Source organism: Lissotriton helveticus, chromosome 7 (genome assembly GCF_964261635.1).
Source record: "Lissotriton helveticus chromosome 7, aLisHel1.1, whole genome shotgun sequence".
Classification (NCBI taxonomy): Eukaryota; Metazoa; Chordata; class Amphibia; order Caudata; family Salamandridae; genus Lissotriton; species Lissotriton helveticus.
The window spans coordinates 1341223207-1341245219 of NC_136068.1; positions in this window are offsets into that span (position 1 = coordinate 1341223207).

Here is a 22013-nt window from a genome sequence, read left to right on the forward strand (position 1 = left end):
CACAGGGTTTGTGGATTCCCAAAAGAAAAAAAGCCAAAATAGACCAAAACATTTTCTTTTTTTCTACATGAGGGAAAAATGTTGTGCAAGAAACCTTATTATTTTTCTAAAAAATGTACCAGCAAAAGATTTGGGGCCAGATGTAGGTAATTTCGATTTACCTACTCTTAAATACAAAATCATACTGATTCGGTATTTAAGAGTAGGTAAATTAGAAGTGGGCAGATGTAGGTAATTGTAATTTCACAATTACCGATTCTGTAAGGTTCGGTATTTACCGATTCTGTAAATACCGAATCGGTATTTCCAATTGATTCCTATGGGCCTTGAATCCTGGCAGGGGGAACGGGAGTGTCACTTTGACACCCTGTAGCACCCCAATTGCAGGCTTGTGTGCCATGTGGCACACATACATGCCCTAAGGGCATGTCTGTGTGTCACATGGCATAGGTGTACATGCACCGATGTGCATGTACACTGGAATTCGGTATTTTACCACCCAATAGGATTGGGTGGTAAAATAAGAATTCCTAAGGGCCTCTGGCACTGCAAACTGTGCCACCTACATATGGATTTACAGAATCGGTATATTTACCGATTCAGAAAAATACAGAAACGGTAAATTTACCGAATCGGTAAATATATCGATTCTGTAAATTCCGAGCCACCTACATGTCAAAAGCCAAATACCGGTCGGTAACGGCCGAAATCGGCCATTACCGACCGGTATTTGGCTACCTACATCTGGCCCATGCTGTGCTAAAATTACAATTTTTCTAGTTTTAAGGGAAAGAATAGTTTCTGCCTAATAGCAGTTTATGATGTAAACAGATGTAATACACATGGGAGTACCATACATTTCTGAAAAATAAACAAACTTTAGAATTTAGGCTGGTGTCATTTGTGTAGATACCTTAAAGTTTTGCTAAGCAAACTAATGGCTGAAATTATAAAAAGAAATGAAAATAGGTCTGGAAAAATAGAAATAGGTGATGTTTTCATTTGTAGTTTTTTGCCTAATGACAATACAGTCCTACATCAATAGTGATATATAGGGCCCGATTACGATGTCTGGTGGACCGTCTGACATCTAGAGCAGCAATCCGACTGCCTGATTATGATAATGGCTGTCGGAGTGCAGCGGACTGAGGGAGTCCATCGGGCCGCGGGCAGACCTAATCCCTACAATTGAGGCAAAGCCTGAAGCTTATATATATATATATATATATATTGTCCTTAACGTTTGTGTATTGGAATCAGAATAGTAAGCCTGCCTCCCCCTATGCTGGTGGGTCTGGAATTAAAAAAGTACAGTTGACCCCATAATATATTTAATTTCATCAATGTTAGTGGGATTGCAGATCGAATAGCAAACCTGACCCCTTACCTTAAAGAAATACTTGCACTTTACTCAATGTTGGTGGGAATGCAATTTGACCCTCAACCTCAAAATATTTTTTATTTTCCCAATGTTTTTTGCCCCGGAGTATGAATAATAAACAGAATACCCTCAAACATATGCAATTTCCCCAATGTTTATTGCCTTGAGGTATACTAGCAAATCTTACCCCCACATCAAGTTATATTTTTGTAAACTAAAAACTGAAATTAATATCTTTTACTTTAGAATTCCTTTTTCATTTCATGTTATTTAGTTTTTCTGTTGTTCTTTGACTTTAATATTTTTCTGAATTGAAATAATTTATTTAAAATAAGTACTTTTTATTAATTATTTTGGGGATCTATTTTATCTAAAAAATGTAACAATGATTTTTAGTTCTAAAGGTTTTTAACAAAATACTGATGTTTTAAATGTTTTTTTAGAAAAGTGTTTTTACAGAGTGTAGTTTAATGATTACGCCTTAATTTTAATTTGTTAAGTAATATTTATATATGTTCAAATAATTTTGGAGTAATATTTAAACACTATGGGGCATATTATCAACAACTAGCGATATTTATCTCTAAATAAGCTTAGCGGAAAAAAATGTATCGCCGCGCATCGTCGGATTTTATCGCAGAGATAACGTGCTATTAGCAACGTTTATCTCCAAAGCGATAAAATATCCAGCGATAGCAGCAGAATGCGTGAACATCTCTGGAAATCCAGCGATATTCAGGCATTATCACTAACAGGGACTTAGCCTGAATATCCACCTCCCATTGGATATACAGGCTAAGAACTGGTCTGAGCAGGCGTTAGTTTTCAGTGATATTCTCACTTAGTGCCCATTTTTTTGTCGCTACTTCTGCGTTGATAATAGGCAATAGCAATTTTAGCGACTACTTTCAGGCTAAGGGCATGTCTGTGTGTCACATGGCATGGGTGTACATGCACAGATGTGCATGTACACTGGAATTCGGTATTTTACCACCCAATAGGATTGGGTGGGAAAATAAGAATTCCTAAGGGCCTCTGGCACTGCAAACTGTGCCACCTACATATGGATTTACAGAATCGGTATATTTACCGATTCAGAAAAATACCGAAACGGTAAATTTACCGAATCGGTAAATATATCGATTCTGTAAATTCCGAGCCACCTACATGTCAAAAGCCAAATACCGGTCGGTAACGGCCGAAATCGGCCATTACCGACCGGTATTTGGCTACCTACATCTGGCCCATGCTGTGCTAAAATTACAATTTTTCTAGTTTTAAGGGAAAGAATAGTTTCTGCCTAATAGCAGTTTATGATGTAAACAGATGTAATACACATGGGAGTACCATACATTTCTGAAAAATAAACAAACTTTAGAATTTAGGCTGGTGTCATTTGTGTAGATACCTTAAAGTTTTGCTAAGCAAACTAATGGCTGAAATTATAAAAAGAAATGAAAATAGGTCTGGAAAAATAGAAATAGGTGATGTTTTCATTTGTAGTTTTTTGCCTAATGACAATACAGTCCTACATCAATAGTGATATATAGGGCCCGATTACGATGTCTGGTGGACCGTCTGACATCTAGAGCAGCAATCCGACTGCCTGATTATGATAATGGCTGTCGGAGTGCAGCGGACTGAGGGAGTCCATCGGGCCGCGGGCAGACCTAATCCCTACAATTGAGGCAAAGCCTGAAGAGGCACAAACATAGGGATTAGGATGTCAGTTTGAGACAGTCTTTTCATGGTGGCCCATCTGCCATGGAAATGCTGTCAGAAATGGACTTTGAGGGCCTCTAACAAGGCCCCCATCCCCGTAGCCCTCTGTGATGTGGCCTGAGGGGGCACATGTGGTGCCCCCAAACATCCATGGTTTGTGCGCCAGGCATCACATGGTGCCTGGCACAAGGAGCATGGATGTTTAATATTGCAGCTTGTGCTGCGACCCTTTTCCAGGCTGCAACACAAGGCACAATAGAAAAGGGAATGTTTCCAACTGCCTACATGACAGTTGCATCCTAAAGTGGTGGGTGGGACCTCTGACTAAATGTCAGGCGGTCCCACTCCCGCTGTAATGGCGGTTGGACACTCGTCCGATCACCATCGTAATCTGGCCCATAGTGTTTATTAGTTGTCCAAAACTACGCAATACCCAGAGGAGAAACGGCCTTTACAACACAGGCGGTAACTACGCCTATGTTTTAACCAAGTGTTTGCATGGTTAACGCAGTGCGCGGGCTAGATGTGCAGATGGGCATAGAGAAGAACAAGAAGGATGGGGAGAGGAAGTTCCTGAATCTTATGCTGTAAATGGGGCTTGGGCTGGGTTTTGGGGAGGCAGGGATAGTTTCTAGGGCCAGGTGCTGGTTTTAGGACTCGGGGGGAGTCAAAGTGAGACCTCCGACTTCGGGCCTACGATCACACTCTTTCTGCTCCAGCTCCACTGTGCTCTGTGTCCCCTGGCAGACCCACCGTTGCAGGGTTCGAGACTACCCTGATTCTGTTTTTTTTTTTGCTTTTTTTTCACTATGTGCCTCTTTAATTTTATTGTATTGTGATTCTTCAATTTCATTGTGTTGTGCCCTATGGTTGTTTTCCTGGTAGGAGCTCAGTGCTGCAGCTCCCGGGGTTTGGGATCGCCAAACTGGTGAATATCCCTAGCTAACACAGCCATCCAACCCACATCACCCTACATAAACTTAACGGGCCTGTAACATACACGCGCCCCAGCTTCTGAGCAACTTACCGACATCGGGGACCGATGAAGGGCAGCACTGCATCTGACTCTCGGAGGGCCACTGCTCCAATCGCTGGATGGAGGGAGACTGCTGCGGACTCAACAATTGCGAGACACAATGCGACTACTGGTCAGTCTGGCTCGCCGCTGCGGAGACGTAGGACGGCCGGAGTTGCGCTGAGACCGTGGAACAAATCGGGTGAGTGCCCTTCTGGTGACCGCAGGCTGCTGCTGGTTGTGGGTTAGCGGGACAAGTGCACCGGGTGCCTCTCAGACCCCGTCAAGCCTGCCTCTACGAGGCAGTCGAGTTAACTCTCGGATTTGAGGCATCTGCTGGCTGATCCCGCCTCGCCAAAGTCACGGGAGGTGGATGCTGCGCTGGAATAAAATATCACTGGGGCTGCGGGCCGATTTGTGAGGATTTGTGAGGATGCTCCCTTTGAACCTGACGAGCCCCCTTTGCTCCGGATTTATTGGTTCATCAACACTTGTGAGTGCCCAAGCTCGGCAAGGAGACAGCACTGCCTTCTGCATCCCGGTCTCTATATCGCACACGTATCGCCGAGATAAGAATCTCAGCTAACCGTGAGCTGCACCGTGTCCATAGCCTGAACGTAGGTTTTGTAACGTCCAGCCCAGTGGCATGATAGAACGTAATTGCATCTGACCATGTTGCAACATGACCAAGTCCTGTTCCATGATATCTATGGCAGAAGATACTATGCTGTCCAAAGAATATATCCTGGATGACAGAGTCGTTAAACCATTGTCAACCACAGAGAGAGTTTTCTCTGAATTAATACGATCAATTTCTTGTATTCTTTCTGCAGTCTCTGCTTACGTAATCTTCGATGCTTCATTATAAGCAGCATAGATACTGGCATATAAAAAATGTTTATGACGCAGTGTTCTTGGTCCTAGCAAGAATCCCCTAAGATCAGCGCCATCTTTAAGTAAAGATAAATGTTGTTTTACATCCTTGAGTGTAGATCTATGTAACCATTCAAGGCACAGTTTCCCTACACTGTATGTTGTTACTATTCCTGGATGCTGTCTTTGAACATATCTTGGATCTGTTCTGTTGTGATGCAAAATAGTATGTGCGTCGACCTCCCCCTCTGAATTGTTACTGCTATCAGGTGTAGGTGTAGGTATGGACGGATTGTTCAGGTCTTCTATCTTGGCTAACCCAAGACAAGACGTCTGTTGGACAGTGTCATTCAAAAACATAATTTGCTTAGGGATGAGACAGGCTCTAAACATATCTTCTATCCTCGTATCTGCCAATCTTTTGTGCCCCACACAGATTTTGTGTCAATTTTGTCTTTCCAAAAGTTGAAACCTAGTTTAGAGAATCAAGCATAAAAGGTTACAGAATACATTTTTTGTATTGGTCAACATACTTTTCAATCCTTGTTAATATTCTTAAACTAAAATGATTCTCGATTGGATACATTAATACCTGAAAAGAATGGAAACTTATTGGCAAACGTTTTTGAGCTACCCTTTGGTGGTGTAGGACAATGTTCCTATTGATTATACATGAATACATTTCTAGGCATTGTCGATTTGTGCAAGAAATGGTGACCATAATGATTATGACAATATATTTGTTCATAATCTGATGAACCTACTAAGTATTCAAGCAGACTTTTCTAAATGTAACATCATATTATTAACAGTCTCGAAGTTCCAATCATCAGAAAAGGTACTAGATGAAACAAAGTCATTCAAGTAAATCTTGAACTGGTGTGCAATCTTCAACAGCTCAGCAGGGCCAAAAATTTCATAGTCAGTTCTGTCCCAGGCTATACCCCCAGGTATAGGAACGGCTGTGTTGTTCACTGATGACAAGTCTCTTTGTTCACGATGAGATGATTTGTAGGGTATAAGAAGTAAGTTGATGGTCTTACTTGCTGTGTCTTTTTTACATATCTTCCATTCATCAGCATTCCCAAAGTTATCACCAGAGTCAATCAAAGTAGAAGAAAAAGCACACCCAACACAATCCAAAGTTCAGTCCATGGTGAAACCAGATAAGTCTTTTCCAGGTGATGAAAAAGATCTGTTGCTTGTTCTTTGAAAATTCTTTTAGCTGGCGTTGTTTCAGGTTTGCTTTATTCCTCAGAAAACGTATCAAAGTTAATGAAGTAGCCGGAGGCAGTTCTGTCAATTGTAGGAATCGCATCAGGATTCGTTGAAATCGCTGGAACCACAGGATCACTTGCTATATTTGTGTAGACAGATGCTACTTCATTGTAGATAGGTGTTTCTTGACAAACTGTGATTTGGGTCTCAAAAGGTACAAGTTCCATAGCTTTGTTACTTAGTCCTTCATTTCGCACTGCAGATTTTTCAAAGGTGATGAGTCTCTCAGTTTGAACCTCTTGGATAGTAGCTAGAGCAGAGCATCTGCTACATTGACGGAGTCCACTTGACCTACTGCTTATGATCGGCCACATAATGTGGTTTGACCTGGTCGATGGACACAAATCTGTTCTCCTTTTTATCAGCAAGGGGCGGCAGTAATACTGTTCTTGATCCATGGGTTGCTAGGATAGGGACTGGTTGTCTGTAAGAAGGCCCAAATTCCTTCTGGTCCGTAATCTTTTCTCTGACTAGATCCCCAAGCTTAGGAATCCAGACAGGCCTTGCTGGGACAGTTGGTTTCTCTTCAGTGGTGGTTGGCTTCAGGAACATGTTACTTAGTTTTGTTATTATTTCATTTAAGTCCTCTAAAACAGCCAAACGGTCTTTGATATCAAAGGGTTTTTGGACTACCACTGAATTCTCACAATCGAGGTCCAATACTAACATTCTGGTCCCAAAAAGGACTATGTTGGACACCTATTAGATGTTTGAACCACCCGTACCCAAGTCTCATACCCTAGCTGTTATAGATTGCTTTATGTCCCGTTTTTTTCTCTCCACTGCCGAATTTCCCTCAGGATGGAATGGACTAGAGTACCGCAATTCAACGCCCAATTTGGCCAAGCCCTCCTTGTAAGTTCGAGAGCTAAATGCAGGACCCTGGTCAGAATGTAGCGTGCCGACTACGTATTTGCTGATAAAGACTCAAAAATCTTTTATAACAGCTCAAGTGTCAGCCGAGCGCTGAGGCCTCATCCAAATGAATCTTGTCTTAATATTTGAGGGACCGCAATTGTCCATAAGGACGTCTGCGTGTAGAAAGTCTAATGCTGTCTAACAATAGTGTTTGTAATGGGCTGGCCATGCTATAGTCAGGTATCTGGCGGTGTTCTGTTCTGCGATCTCTCGTGCAGTCTATGCAGTCAACGACAAACATATGAATGTAAGCAATAATTTCTAGCCACCACTACATCTCTTTAACAGTTGATATTGTTTTAGAGATCCCTTGATGTATCAAACCCTCTCCCAAATGTGATCCGTGTATCAAAGCTACTCTACGTTTCCTATTTGGAAATACTCTATCCCCCACTCCAGTGATTCGAGCAAAAGGAACAGAGTTTGTATCAATTATATATGAGTATTTGTGTGGAAAATTATTAGGTTACGCTGCACCGCTGCCTTTGCTTAAAGCATTGACAGCTAGCATTATTTCACTATCCATTTTTGTTTTTGAACGAGTGATTGCAGCTACAGAAGCCGTTTGCACAGCTGCCATTGCGGCTTCATCAGCCAATGAATTCCCTGCAAAGTGAAGGCCATCACGTTGATGACTCAGTGTATGTATCATGCGAGTGTTTTGTAGTCCTCGTCGTAACTGAAGGACTTGTTTCCAAAGCATTTTATGCTTGATTGTGCCACTGTTTGCATCTTTGTAACCGTTTTGAATCCAGTCTGCAAGTATTCATTGTAAGATTGAACACAACAAAACGAATTGCACACTATGAGTGTGGGGAATTTGCGATCTGTATTTTCAAGTGCCATCTTGAAGGCTTGTAGTTCATCTCACTGAGCTGTAAAATCTCCTAGAGATTGAGTTTTTGTGACCACTGGTTGGAATTTGCCATCGCGCCAGTGACCTGTAACGATGGCGCACGCCGTACTATAGTCTTGTTTACCCACCGTTGCGGGTTGAGCCGATCCGTCAGTATAAATTATACATTCATACTGCTCTAGAGGCAGAATTTCAGCAGGCAGAGGACATTCTTCTTCGTATTGTAGAAATGCTTGTTTCTTCAAATATGGGTCAAAAACGTATTCAACGTCTCTTGCAGCAAGAGAATTAACCCATTGTATCCATCTATGATGTAAAGCTTTAGCATTTGGAATGCTCGCTTTTGTCACTGTCTCTAAGGCAGGTACAGGTGTAACGACTATAATGCGCTTACCCTGTGCGAGGGCTCTCTCTTTTGCTACTACAGTTTAAACTGCTGTCAGAATTTTTTCTGTTGAGTGAATTTCATTTCTGTTTGTGTGTACAAGTGTGATTTGTAAGCTATTGGTACTTTTTCACCTTCGTTAAAAGTTAAGTACGTGAATCTGCATTGTCCTGGAATGATTCAGATCACTAAGTTGCGTTAGTTTACGCATGTTTGCAAATGTTTAGTTGCTAACAAATCTGTTTCCAATGAAAGCAAAATTTCTATGGTTTTTTTGTGTCCACTTAACTGTTTTGAAATCAGGTTTGATTAGTTCGTAGAGAGGTTTAACCCTTTCTGCGTAATTTAGAATGTATGTTCTTCTGAAATTTAGGAAACCTTGAATCGACTGTAAGTTTTTCACCGTTTTTGGAGGTTGGTGCAGCGCACATTTCTCTAGAAAGTTTGCTGCCAGGCTTTTGCCTTCACTTGAAAGTTCATATCCTAGAAAGGGGATGTTTAAATGGGCAAGTCTAGATTTTTTTAATTGAATTTGTACCCTTCAGAGGCGACTCCGAATATAATTGTATTCACCCTGTTCAAGTGCCTATTTAAGTCATCGTCTGTTAGATAGATGTCATCGACATATGACAATGCATCATCATCATAAGTTTGTAGTAACTCTGTTACCCTCGCTGAGAATAACTCAGGACTATTCTTAAATCGCTCTGAGAAACAACAGAAGTGACGCTGTGTCCCCATAATTGAGAAAGCGGTCAAATACATACTTTCTGGTACAATGTTTTGACAAAAGAAACCATTAGAAATATCCAATGTGGTTTTATACAAATGATTGTTCATGGACGACGTGCATGTTTCAATCACCCCCTTGTATTCAAGTTGATCTAATATCTCCCTGACCTGTTTTGTAGCTTCTTGCTTTACTGGGTACTTCCGTTTGGCAGTTGGTTGATTCTTTAGTTGGATTTTATGGTGAGGGGAGTCCTCATCCCATCCTACATGATTTTTGTATAATGCTGGGGCTTCGGCGACTGCCCATTTCCTGGCATAAGTATATTTTAAATTAATTGGAATATGGTTGCATATGGCTGGCATAATGATGTCTTAACCCTTAGAAAGTTGCTCCCAAAAGAGTGCTCTCACTTTTCTTGGTATGTCTCCCTCCATCCGGCGTGTTACTTCATATAACTTATGTGGAGAACTAACCCTGGTATCTGCAGTTTCAACTTGTATAAATTCATTCAAGTCCACTGTCTCCAGATGATCCTTCAAGTTTTTGTGAGCTATTCTGACTTCTGCTGCGCTGTCCAACATTGTCTGAGCCCATTCCCCGTTCTTGAGTTGTATCCTCAAGATCCTGGGCATGTCTGATTTTTAGACCTGCTACCTTCTTTTTCGTAAATTGAGGTTTCTTGCTTTTTTGAACGTGTTGATCGTCTTTGGAGTTTGGACGTCACACGTTCTTCCTTGTGTTCTGACAGCCTCTTTTTTTTAATTTCTGTGACAAAGTCTGAAAGGTACGAGAGGAACGTGTATCAGTATCTAGATATCTTTCAGTTTTTCTCAAATTATCCCTATTCCTGAGGTTATATCTCCTTTCAGAGGGCTCCTTTTGAGGAGACCTACCTCTGGATTGAGAATGCTTCTCTTTAGAAGTTTGGTTACTATTTTCCCAATTCTTTTTAGAAGGAGTAGGAGTGTTTTTAGTAAAGACCTTTTCAGGACTTTCAGACAGTTGGGGTTTTACTGATTGGGAAACATCATTTACAACGCAACTTTTACCACGCAGTGCTTTTACGACGCAACTTTTAAAACGCAAACCATTACAACGAATTGCGCTGGGGGCGCTCTAGGATAGGGAATGTGTTTAATGTACTATCCAACACCTTCCCTACTATCCACTGGGACTGGAGTTGGAATAGTAAATTAAACAATTCACTATCCAGCGCCTAAAAGCACTATGCGTTGTAATGATATGCGTTGTAAAAACAGCGTTGTAAAAGCATGCGATGTAAAAGCCTGCGTTGTAATGTCATACATCCTACTGATTTCCCTCCCAGACTGTCTCTGCCTAATTCTTCATAGGAGTTTTCAGTTATTCTGTCCAGTTCTTGTAAATGTAAATGTATGTGTCTTGTAAAGCGCACTGCTGCCCTGAGGCGTCGTGGCGCTGTAGACCGCTGGGGAACCCGTCCTGGCTATCCCTGTGAGATGGTCCCTACTGGGTATCTCCAAGGTGAAACCAGGCATCCCTGGCGAATGTGGGGGGGCGTTGTAGAGATGAGGCAAGCTAATGCCCAGAGTTGCCGAGTGTGATCCCTGGTTAGAGTAGGCACCGAGGCGAGAATTATCGAGTCCGCTGACCCTGGTCCACGACCCTGCCGCGTCGGGAATTGAACCCTGGTCCCGGGCCGTTCTCTGCTTCCGGGTCTGCCGCCTCTAACCAGTGAGCCACACCACTCCACATTGTGGTTGCTCAGTTACATCAAATTCCCTTAACATTTGGCGGATCGCTACGGATGCTGCTTCACCTTTAATATTGGCTAATATTATTGTTGAGACCTGTTTGAGATCTTTCAGTAATTTCATACCTAGATTTAAAGCAGGCTCTGCCCCGTATTCATTTTGAATCTGTTTCAGAACATATGGTACTAGCTTACCTGTCGCGCGTTGCTGCGATCTCCGAAGAAAGGAAATTCAAGGAAACTCGTCATGATAACATTCAATTTAAATTGTGTCATTTTTATTGAAACTTATTCATTTTAATATGGAAAACATTTTAAATTGTCGTTTTTATTCTATTTATTTATTTGAGTTTTTGTTTTTCCGTCTTGTGCGTACATCCGTATTTAAAAGATTATGAAGGCCTTGGGGGGCCCGATATTTAAAAAAATGTTATGGCAGAAACCTTCGCAGGAGTGTACTCAACAACTTCCCAAAGTTTAATAGAGATCGGATGAATGATGTTTTCATTCTATTTATTTATTCGATTACTTGTAGATACACGATTTGTTGTTTTTCCGTCTGGTGCGTACATCAGTATTCGAAAGATTATGACGGCCCTGGGGGGCAAATATTTAAAAATAAAATTATGGCAGAAACCTTTGCGGGAGTGTACTCAACAACTTCCCAAAGTTTCATGGCGATCGAATGAATGGGGTTTCAATTCTATTTATTTATTCGAGTGCTTGTGGATACACGATTTGTTGTTTTTCCGTCTGGTGCAAACATCAGTATTCGAAAGATTATGAGGGTCGATATTTAAAATTATGCCACAAACCTTTGTGGGAGTGTACCCAACAACTTCCCAAAGTTTCATGGCGATCGGATGAATGGTGTAGTAACGCATAAAGGACAAACAGACAGACAGACGGACAGTCAGACAGACATACATACTTTTGTTTTTATATATATAGACTAGCTTACCCGTCACGCGTTGCTGCGATCTCCGAAGAAAGGAAAATCAAGGAAACTCGTTATTATAACATTCAATTCACATTGTGTCATTTTTATTGAAACTTATTCATTTTAATATGGAAAACATTTCAAAGTGTTGTTTTAATTCTATTTATTTATTCGAGCGCTTGTGGATACACAATTTTTTGTTTTTCCGTCAGGTGCGTACATCAGTATTCGAAAAATTATGAAGGCCCTGGGGGGCCGATATTTAAAATAATTGTATGCCAGAAACCTTCGCGGGAGTGTACTCAACAACTTCCCAAAGTTTCCTGGCGATCGGATGAATACTGTTTTAATTCTATTTATTTATTTGAGTGCTTGTGGATACACGATTTGTTGTTTTTCCGTCTGGTGCGTACATCAGTATTCAAAAGATTATGAGGGCCCTCGAGGGCCGATTTTTAAAGAATTGTTATGCCGGAAAGCTTCGCGGGAGTGGACTCAACAACTTCCAAAGTTTCATGGCGATCGGATAAATGGTGTAGTTATGCATGAAGGACCGACAGACAGACAGACATACTTTTGTTTTTATATATATAGATTACAGGCATCAATAGAACACTGTTTGTTTTAGTGTAGATTGCAGCAAAGACTGTACCCCAAGTGTCACAGTCCTCCAGATGTGGTGCGATCCCCATTGGTAAACAGACTGTTAAAATTCTGTGTTTCTCATGAGGGGTAGTATTCGGGAATACTGCTTCGATTTGAGTAATCTTTTGAGCTATCCAGAATGGTATTTGTTCCCGTTTTGCGGGTAATTTACCAACGACTGAATGTAAAGTCTGTGGTGTGATTTTATTTGTATTCCCCTGGTGAGGGGAGTGTTGTGGAATCATTATTGCAGGTTGGACTGTAAGAGTCTGCATGACATATTGAACCAATTGTCTATAAATTTGTATTAGCTCTTTCAGTTGAGCTAGTAGTGCCACATCTGTCATTTCATTGATTTCAGGATGTGGTGTGTAGCTGGCTAAGATTGGCCATGTTGCTCCTAGTCTACCTAGTGGACCAAGCCTGGTAATGTGATTTATATGTTTTAGGGTGCCTTTAAACCAGAGCGCATGCTCCTGGGAAGTTAGTGGAATTTCAATATCCTCGAAAGGAATGTATTCTTCCGGTGGTTCATCTTCTTTGTAGAAGTGAAACACGTGTTCTGGGATCTGCTTCAGGGAAGACTATCCACGAATAGAATACCTCTGTCTGGTGATATTCATGTGCCTCTATCACAAAAACTGCCCTACCACCTCTTGCTGATAGGCCATGTTTTATAAGTTTTATAGTGATGACTTTCCTTAAATTTAGAGGTATGCTTATAGCATCATCGTCGGTTTCTTGGAAACCTGAAATGTTAAGAGCTGCTGGATCTGCCGCAGCTCCACCGGCTTCGGTGTTGTTGTCACTATTCGACATTTTGTTGACTGGACGTTTGCAGAGCAAGTTTCAAGGAAACAAAGATAAGGTGCACAATATTTTAGATCCTTCAACATTGAACAAACCAAAAAGCTACTACATAGGATTTTTCATCCTACTCAGCTATAGCGGATATTATCCTTTTACCCATTGTCTATTGGAGTATTACGTAAAAAGGGGTCTCTGAGAAAAGCACGACTGAGTTACTTTAGTATTTAGCGTTAATTCAGTGCCTTACCAAACGTTGGGCGTCATGTAGTGTAGTTCCTATAGTCCCAATAGGCTCTGCGCATTGGAATAATATATCCTATAGATAGGACGTAGGACTTAGGTCAGTAGGTCTCTATCGAATATACTACACTTAATTGTGAGTGCCAGCTAACTCAGAGGTCACTAGAAACTTTCTTGAATACACAAGAAGATATTAGTTTCTGACAACCGCATAAACATAACAACTTTGTTTCCCAAGGACTAGAAAATGTCTTCAGAGTCGTGGAATCAATAGATAAGTATTTCACTCAGTCAATCATGCATGCTTCGTTTCTACAGAGGGTGCACAGAAATAGAGAGATGGGCGTTTCAATAAAAGGTTTATTGAACAGTCTTCTGTCTCATGCAAGAGAGGTGAACTACTACAATCGTTAGTCAGAATGCAAAGTATAATGCGTTCAGCGAGAATAGTATTATAAAATAATACTGTAACAGCATTGTATAGTTTCTAAGCCAAATAAAAATACAAAAATAAATAACACAGGCTAAAATACTCAACTGGTGCTTCTAAAATACGCCTACCCCAATGTACCTAACCTAGGTCGAGTACGAGGGAAGAAGTAGCATTAGTTTTAGTTGGTAAACATCCTTTACAACGCAACCTTTACCACGCAGTGCCTTTACGACACAACTTTTACAACGCAAACTATTACAACGCATTGCACTGGGGGGCTCTCTAGGATAGGGAATTGGTTTAATGTACTATCCAACACCTTCCCTACTATCCACGGGGACTGGAGTTGGAAAAGTAAATTAAACTATTCACTATCCAGCGCCCAAAAGCACTATGCGTTGTAATGGTATGCGTTGTAAAACTTGCGATGTAAAGGCAGGCGTTGTAAATGTATGCGTTGTAACGTCATACATCTGTTTTAGTTCTGCCAAGAATTGCCAAAGGTTTCTCTAGGTTCTAATCTGCGCCATACCTTAGAATGAAGGAGGTCTGGTTTCTCTGTCTCCGGACTCGATTTCCCAACACCCCGCAAGAGGAGTCAGAAACACTGGATCTGGATTTCTCAGCAGAGGAGGGCAGCTTCCTGATCAGTGCATCAGCTTGGAGAGTCGGCTTCCTTCGGCACTTGCTGTAGCGAGCAGCGTCGGGCAGGTAGATCTTCGTACTGCACCGAACCACCGTACTTTGCTATTGCAAGTGAAGGTATATTTATACCTTGAAGGTGTTTAGGAATGCCATGTTTTACGTAGAGTCAGGCATATAAACATCATGACTGAACCTCTAGGGAATAGTTGTTCATTGTAAAGTAACTGAGTTCTTGGAGAAATCAATATTCAAGCAAGGGGAAGGCCCTAACGGCTTAAGCTGGTTTTCCAAGAAATCCTTGTGACGTTTGGTAAACGGATGGAAGTAGCCATGCCTGTATTTGCGTAGCATGGGATATGCCTAAATAAGGGCTCGATTTCTATGCCTATATAAGGGCAATGCGAATTGTACCTATATAAGGGCATGAACCGGGAAGATTCATTCGGAATTTAAAACGCATTTCAGCTGGGTTGATCTGGGCGTGCAGATTGCGAGCCCTTCTTTTCAGGGTTGAAACCGGGAGTGTCCCCTGCAAATGGAGGTTTACAGCGGCTTCAGAGCTAAGAGGATCTGGATTTGGGCGTAAGCCCTGCTGCGGAAAGTATAACTGTTTTTGGGGGGGGGGGGGGTTTGCGGCATGGATTTATCGAAATCTCTGCTTTAATGAAGAAACAGTTTGCATAATTGTACTATATTGGTCAGTTAGCACATAGTTACAACATTATCATGGCCTGGCCATGTTGATCAACAGGGGGGATCCTCCTTCACTTTCTACCATCCACAAAAGGGTTGAAAAAGGCAACAGCAATGGGAAGAGGACTGCCCTTGATAACAAAAAAAGGACTACAGTGTCAGTCTGTGACAGGTTCGGCAAGTTGGCAGCCATCTTGGAACGGTTTGGTCCAACTATAGTACTAACTGAAAGTAGGTTTGGTTTGTACTAGTGGTATAAGGATTCTCTAGTTTCGATATTACCTACCAATGCCATATTATCTAATTTTTCAAACTGGTCATGGTCCTAAGGAAACAGAGGATAGTAAAGGTCACGGTCCTAAAGAAACAATGGATAGTAAAGGTCCCAGCAAGGTCTACTGTAGGACTCTTTCCTGCTGCATATGGTTGATTGCGACAATGAGTAAATGTGAAGTCCTTTTAACACAATCCATGCACCACGTATTTCCCACCTACTGCGAAGCCACTGCCATCGGCCAATAGCCACACTATTCAAAATGGATTTAAGCCCCGACCCTTCAGGTCCCAATGCGTTCATCATCAACTACCCAGCCAACCTTTCAAAAAATGCAGCCAAAAACCAAAAGCATCACTTACTAAGGTCTAGGCCCGAAACTTTAATCTCAGATGTCTACTATTGTGCAAACAAAGGTAGTAGAGTTAATGACCTTATTTTCTACACCAAAAAAAGAGCTTGTTGGCGTAAAGTCCTCTACTCTATGCTCCGAATATCATGTACCCCATGGTCTTAAAATGACTACAGCTCCTTCGCCCACGCTCAATGCCAATGCCACCATCACCCTCTACAACAATGGGATCACCCTTATACAAGCTTCTAATGCCAATCTGATTAAAATAGCCACTATCTTCCCATCACTGAAGCACGTGGCAGTGACCAAGTCCAATGACACCCTACCTCATTGTTCCAGCAGTCAGGTCTTCACCAGTCCTCCTCTACCTCTTAGCCTAGACCCTCGCTCCTTTTGAATTACTCCTCGCTGCCAGATGTTCACAGTGCGTTGCAGTCCCTGGTGGAGGTGCCCCAGCCTTCTAGTCCCTCGACCCAACAGGGGATAAACATCACAGGGCATCTCGGTGCACAACCAGCTAGTCATCGCACACAAGACTTCCCTCCGACTCTCCACATCCAGCACGAGTGACCCCCCACTCCAACACATCACCCTTGACTCCTCGCTCTCCATGAACCACAAGATCAACACCGTCGCCTCCACCGGTTTCAACTGCCTACGAATCCTCTGCAAGATTTTCAAATGGATCCCCCCTGACTGCAGAAGAACCGTCAACCAGCCACACATAACCAGCAGACTGGACTACGGCAACGCCCTATACACCGGTACCAACAGAACCCTTCTACAAAAACTCCAAACCATCCAGAACGCCGCAGCCAGACTCATCCTCGGGACACCACATCACGAACACATGACTCAACACCTACGAGACCTCCACTGGCTCCCCGTCGAAAAGAGGGTCACCTTCAAACTCCTCACCCATGCCTACAAATCACTCAACGACATCGGACCCAAATACCTCAACAAAAGATTATCCTTCGACGCACCCAAGAGGAACCTCCGATCTGCCGACCTCGCCCTGGCAGAGGTCCCCTGTATCAGCAGAAACAGAACAGGCAGGAGAGCCTTCTCCCACATCGCAGCCAAGACCTGGAACAAGCTCTCTGTGAATATCAGACACTCCTCGACCTTGCACACGTTAAGGAAGAAACTCAAGACCTGGCTCTTTAACTGATCCAGAGCCAACCCACCCAGCACCTTGAGACCCTCAAAGGTGAGTAGTGTGCTATATAAAACCCTGATTGATTCATTGAGGGTTGTTTTGAGGGCTAGGGGCTGGGTTTTAGGGTTCAGGGCTGGCTGACCGGGTAGTTTTCTGGGGTGGGGGTCAGTATTTAGGGCTCAGGGTGGAGAGGCTAGAGGACTAGGGTCGGGGTAGTTTAAAGGGCAGGGGGCATAGATTTAGGGCTCACATTGGTGGCCTAGGTTCAGTGTCGTTTTAGGACATGGGGGCCCAGATTTATGGCTCAGGGAGAGGGTATGGACAATATTCAGGGCTGGGGCAGTTTAGGGGCTCAGGGCAGGGGGGCTCTGGTCGGTGTGGGTTTTATGGCATGGGGTGAGTTTTAGGGCTCAGTGGGGGAGGGTCAATTTTCAGGGCTGGGGTCAGTTTTAGGGTGAATGCGTCTTAACCAGGCATTCCTTTACCAATCATGCCTTTACAACAAATTGGCATGGAAAAGGCATGCATGGTAAAGCAATGTGTGGTTAAAACACATTCATTGTTGGGACCGTGTTGTTGCGGCACACATGGTTTGGAATGTGTGCTTCTGTCATACAACTTACCCAGAGTCAACAACTGAGCTGCAGCTTCTAGTGACTTTTCATTGTGAACCAACCATGCACCAATTCAGAAGGTAAAATCTAATGAATTAAAAATAGGTATCAAGGAAATGTATGGATTTTTTAAAGGTTCCTAAGAGACCGAATTTACAAATAGTGTTTATTTGTACAACTCTGAATTTAGAGTTACCTATACTATCATATGATTCAGAGGGCATTTTGAAAAAAGGTTTTCCTTCTAGCACACTGGCTTACATTTGGAAGTCAAAAATGGAGAGAAATATAATGGATAATTACAAATGTTCTAAAATGTTGGTCCCTCAATTGTGTGGAAAGGTTTCAAGACAAAGTTAAAGAGTTTGACTAGAAAATGGACCCAATCTTGCAATTGTGAGTTTCTGCAGTATTTGGGCCATGTCTGAAATCTATAAAAACCCAGACATTTCGGAAAAATAGATATGCAGAAAAGTCTAAGGTGGTGTGATGTGCGTTGATCCCATTACATTTTCTTACAAACATATTACTTTGACTAAAATTATGCATTGTTCTCATGTTTCTGATGGACATTTCTGGAATCAGCAAGGATACAGAGCATTCCTACCACCCAGCATTCCCACACTTCTCCCAAAAACAGTACCCCCGATTTGCATGTCTGGGCATATCACCGTTGTGGGAGTGTTGGGCGGATGTATAAATGCAGAGGCTGAATGTATTTCTTAATGTTGCAGTTTATTTTATCTTCGGCTTAAAGAATAAAGATTGTGGCAAATACGGGTCAGGAGGTGCTGGTCATTAATCAATCTGCCTTGGTTTGTTTTTCCTCTGGAGGATCTTTCCCGCAGAATGTAGCCGCTTGGAGTCTCAAAGGAATGAATAAAAGTAGCGGTAAGTATGAGCTAGGAATTTCTTCTCTTCTTATCCGTCACCACACCGTTATTTGGACCTTTACAGCTGGTATATGGATTTATTTGCGAGTGGTTTATGACTGTGGACGAACACAGTATGCACCTCTTTGGTTTGTGAATATAAAGTTACCGTCAACCATCTTCATGCAGGCCTTAAATCTCTTACCGTTTGTATCAGGGTTAAGGATATAGTACAGGTTAACCTCACCTACGATTAATGTTTTGTGTCCCCTCCCCCCCTCCTCAAAGAATCAGTGCCCATATTCTGGCTGCTATAAGGTCGGGAGCACTGGTCTTTAATGTATGCAAAGTTCGTTCGGTTTGCCTTTAATCCAGGGACATTTATTTCTAACAGATTCCCAGTTGGTGCATTAAAACAAAAGTGACCCCCATGCTCAGCCCCACTCTCTGACCCTTCCTACTCTCCTTCCAACCCCAACAATCACACAACCCTCCACCCTGACACTCACCCCTACACCACAATTTTCTTCAATTTCAGCGGCTCTCCAGCATCCTCCGGCAGAGACCACCACTCCCAACACATCGACTGCATTGGATGGCTTCTCATTCTGTTGGTCTTCATATTCTCCTTCTTCTGTTTTTTCAGTTTTCCTCTTGCTTCTCTTCATTCCTGCTGGGTCAACCTTTTCTCCTCCTCTTCGTCTTCTGGCTTGGTCCTGGCCAATGGTAACTCTTCCCCTCTGCCCAAAGACATTGTAGTTCTTTGTTAGTGCTGTTTTCCTGCAGTAATCCTTTTTCTATTTCCACTGTATGTTTTTTGGTGGCTTCGGGAGTCAGCGGTGTGGACTGGTGGACAAACACAAGGTAAGTAGGAGGGGTTGGGCCTGCTTCCACACAGCCATTCAAAGGAACTGGTCTAAACTAGCACCATGTGAACTTAAGTGGTGTCAATGAGGCCTTCAAAGAGTTATAGTTTTGGTCCATTCCAATGAGAAGATTGGTAACATATGGTGGTAAGACTTTGGCACTTTGCTGGACGTACTTGAGTTTTGTCACACAAATATGGGAAGAAAGGATTGTGTGATCTATTTGACATTCTCTGAGCATTCTGAGTAAGAAAACATACACGGATGCTCGCAAGACACACCACCCTAGACTTCCCTGTATCTTTATGTTTCAGAAATACTCAGGGTTGGCAGTGTTCCCTGGATGCCAGCTTACCCAAAGAGTGTAACCATTCACTATGGCAAGTGAGAGGAAATTAGGATTTACAGTCTTTCTATTGGCCCATATGTCAAAACATTCTTGATTGTGTTAAAAAGATAACCCCGGCCCCCTCCGGTGACATATTGGGGATGAATCCTCCAATCTCCCTTGGAGGATGGAAGAAAGAATGTTTTATAAATGGGCTTTCCTGTTTTCAATTTCTTTTTTTTGTAAATTCTGGTGTGTTTTTTCAGTGTTTTCAATACCTCACAAAAACAGTAGTTGTCTGTGGTTACATATTTTCGCACCATTAAAAACAACAGAAACTGTGTTTTCCCAGTACTTATCGAATGTTTTGCTTTTAATTATTGCTTGCTTTCTGCATTGATAGTACATCTTTATAGGTAGTCTGTGTACAGTGTATATGAGGTCTAAATACATTTTTATGAATTAAACTTATTTTAGTACACCATACAGTTCTTTTTTAGTGAGTCTCTGGTCATGCGCGCTTGCTCTTCCCTTCCTGTGTAAAGGTTTATCTGTGAAAAGGCCCTCTCATCATTGGCACTTGAGATGAGCAATGGCAAAACAGCCAGTGCACAATTCTAACTCTGGCCAATGACATAGCTTTCCATTCCAATACTGGTGCACCTGGTGATTGTGATTCACTAGGACATGTTCTGTAACATATGCGTGGAATTGAGCACTCAGTTTTTGAAGCGCTCAAAAATGAAGCAGTACTTTTTAAAGTCTGGAGAAAATACAGAAAAGATCTAGAACTTGTACAGAGTACCTCAGTGAGGCTTCATTAACCTCAAATGCAATGGTTGGTGAAGGGACATTCCTATGCATCATTGCACGTCATTTCTCATAGACTGTAAAATAAAATGTCCTGAATTGCTCCTCAACATTTCTTTGCTTTCCAAGTGGCAGGAATTCTAATACGGCACATGTTGCAGTGCCAAAGTCATTAAAAGTGTTGCCCAGCCTACTCTCAAGGAGATGTTTCACATATACACCAATAATGCTGAACACTTGGTAGACAAGGGTGTTTTCAGACTCTAGTATTTTGATTATGTCAAATACAGCAGTCCTATTTTCCTGTAAAAATGTAGGCATGCAGTAGACTGTACTTTTTTTTACATCACTATCAATATGTGACCAAAGATCATCACATTTCTTGCCTTTGGCATCATCACTAAGCAGGAATTCTGTAAACAGTCACCATATTGATAATATAACATTCACAGCCTCTAGGACTGAGAATCACTGGCTAAACGACACAGTTAGGATGACTCTTTCTGTGATGCCACACAAAGCACAAAATGAGAAATATTAGCTTTTTTGTTCCTGGGCATACTGAAACAGTTCACCATAATGGACTACAGTCAATAGTATTCTTCATGAAGACTGAAGTTTGCAAAGATTCTTTCAGCATGCCATCTAGCAAGTGACAAGGATCTCTTACAAGGAAGCACTTCAGGTCAGGTATCGATTTTGACAGGTTATCATACAACTTTTTCACATACATAGCTGAATTACTGCAAATACAAACAATATCATTCCAATCTTTATTGAACGTAGTAGGAACATTTTACTGTAGCATTCCAAATGACACTTTGTTCCATGTTTACCAAACATCTGGTGGCATGTGTTCACTATCATCTCAGATGCTTGGTAACAACACTCTTTTCACATATACCTGTCACTGCACTTTGCATTGAATGTTTAAAGCCTAGTGTGTTTGGCAAGTCACCTACAATCACTAATGACTCTCTAGAAAAGAGGGCCGATGTATCAAAGGATTTCACCCATTCTCTCTGGGTAAATGTGATGGTACATATTGGGAAATCTTGTTATGATACCAGCCATTTTACCTGTCAGTGAAATCAAATGTAGCCATAATAGCATTGATTCTCTACAGTTTATAAAATAACTAAATAAGACCTAAAACATGCTTCTAAACAATGCATCTTTAGACCAAAGACCACAAAACTGAAAAATCTGAAGGAAGAAGTATTGTATTTTTAGTGACAACCCTAAACAACAAACCTCAAGCAGAATAATGTTAGCCCAGTCTTTCTTGCTGCTGCCTTGTATAACAAAGTTATATTTTATTGGCCCCTTCAGGAAGAATTAAAAGTTACTCTTTCACTCATCTTTTACTTCCTTTGAATGGCACTTAGTTTGTGTTTGTAAAGGTGTTTTTTCAGTGTTTATCTGTTTACACT